Raw genomic sequence first — 2,500 nt, forward strand, 5'->3', positions numbered from 1 at the left:
ATGATAATATAAATGATACAGATGATATTAAATCTAACAATAATAACAATGATATAGATAACAGTTATCATAATATCATAACCATTACATCAACAAAATTTAGAACAATTAATGAAAATAAACAATAATGATAATCATAACATGCATAATAAAATGAAGTGTTCATCTTGCAGTGTGCAATTCACTTTCACTTTCAGCTTGCAATATAAAAAGGACCTCCTAATAAACGTTCACTCAACTGGAACATTGGAGTTAACGGCAACTAGCGTGTAATATTCAATATTTTCCGGCATAGAAGGGATGTCGGAATATTCCTTTGAATGTTTCCAAAGTGACGCCAGCAGCCTTTTGGATCTGTCTGGAACAAGCTTGTTTAAGTGAAGGTGTGTGTGTGTGTTTGTTTGTATGTATATATATATATATATATATATATATATATATATATATATAGAGAGAGAGAGAGAGAGAGAGAGAGAGAGAGAGAGAGAGAGATAGAGGTATATATATATATATTGTTGTTTTATGAGTGTGTGTGTGTGTGTGTGTGTGTATGTGTAAGTGTATGCATGCATGCAAGTATATGCATGTATGCATATATAGATATGTATATGTAAATCTATCTATCTATCTATCTCTCTCTATATATATATATACATACATACATACTTAAATAGATTAAGAGAGAAACACAGAAAGAGAGAGAGAGAGGCAGATATGATCTATATCTAACGCCATTGGGGGGGGGGGGGATGCATCAAATACTTGCAGAATTAAACATCCCAATGCAATACCTATCTGCTCCTCTGTTCCCCTCTGCCGCCAATAACTGGATGCATTCCCCTCAAACACACAAATTACCAATGTACACGAACTACTGCCTGTCTTCCCTCGCCCTCTGAGAATTGCATGCAAAGATGTTTTTATTGCAAAAGAAAAGGGGAAGAAACTATATGTTGCATCAAAGTGTTGTCATCGAATATTTATTTATATCCATTTGTTGTTTATTTCTTGAATACGCGATACTGACATACAGGACTGTACGAAGCTACGGAGTAGCAGAGAGAGAGAGAGAGAGAGAGAGAGAGGAACAAAAATATTATTGAGAGAGACAGAGAGAGAGAGAGAGAGAGAGAGAGAGAGAGAGAGAGAGAGAGAGAGAGAGAGAGAGAGAAAGAGAGAGAAAGAAAAAAAATATATCATTGAAAGAGACAGACAGAGAGAGAGAGAGAGAGAAATTTATTATTGAGATCGACAGAGACAGAGATAGAGAGACAGACAGAGAGAAAGAAACAAAAATATCATAGCTAAGCCACTACTAAGCATCCAAGGAGAATCAAAACATATGATTAATTTATCAAAAACTGACTCAAACAAACCATTTATTTGGAACGAAAAGAAAGCAATGGATATCTTAGAAAAATAAATAAAAAGTAATAAAGGCAAGGCGACTGAAAGATGCTAGCAAGAACGACCCTTTCAATCAATAGGTTATCTCGCCTGTTGTGCTTGTGACTGCCCTTCCCAGCGCAAGCTATTGGCTGTTGATAACTTGCAAGGCAGCATGCATACCCTGCAACCAATATCGGAGATGCAATGGGAATATTTCATCAGTGCCAGACGCTAATGTTTTTCTCTCTCTTGTTTTTTTTTTTTTTTTTTCTTCTTCATCTTCTTTTTTTTTTTTTTTTTTTTTTTTTTTTTTTTTTTTTTTTTTTTTTTTTTTTTTGCTTGCTTGCTTGCTTGCTAGGACAGTAATGGGCAATATTTAGGGAATTTCGTAAAGTGACCCAGAGAGGCAGAGAAACATTGCATTTTCTTATCACCTCTTTCCATCTTGCAGGAAGCTCCTTGTCTGAATGCATTTTGACAACAACCGATGGCATTTTCCGGAAGAATATTTCCATGTTTTGGCATTGGTCTCTCTCTCTCTCTCTCTCTCCCTCTCTCTCTCTCTCTCTCTCTCTCTCTCTCTCTCTCTCTCTCTCTCTCTCTTTCCCCTGTGTGTGTGTGTGTGTGTGTGTGTGAGAGAGAGAGAGGCAAGAGAAGGGAAGAAAAAGAGAGAGAGAAAGAAAGAGACAGAAAGAAAAATAGAGAAAGCGATGTTAGAACATGGAAGCTATCCTCCGAAGATACGAATCTATTAACTCTGTTAAACCAATCTTTGTCCTTAAAGAACAGTCCTAAGCTTTGATAATTACTTCTTTCAGTTATGCTTCATTTTAAATTAGGAGCGCGCGCGTATGTGTGTACTGGGATATTTTTTATTCATAGAAATACTACCCTATTTTATGGAAATGTACTCCTATACCATAACAATTATTCAGAAATGTACAAAACATCATGAATACACAATTAGAAGCACCATGATATATTGTTTAGTAAAGAGTCTAGACACGTGAAGTGTACTCAAATACCATAACAATTATTCAGAAATGTACAAAATATCATGAATACACACTTAGAAGCACCATGATATACTGTTTAGTAAAGAGAGTCTAGA

This window comes from Penaeus japonicus, unplaced genomic scaffold (genome assembly GCF_977035675.1).
Source record: "Penaeus japonicus unplaced genomic scaffold, GWHDUDI00000001_assembly GWHDUDI00000041, whole genome shotgun sequence".
In the NCBI taxonomy this organism is placed as follows: Eukaryota; Metazoa; Arthropoda; class Malacostraca; order Decapoda; family Penaeidae; genus Penaeus; species Penaeus japonicus.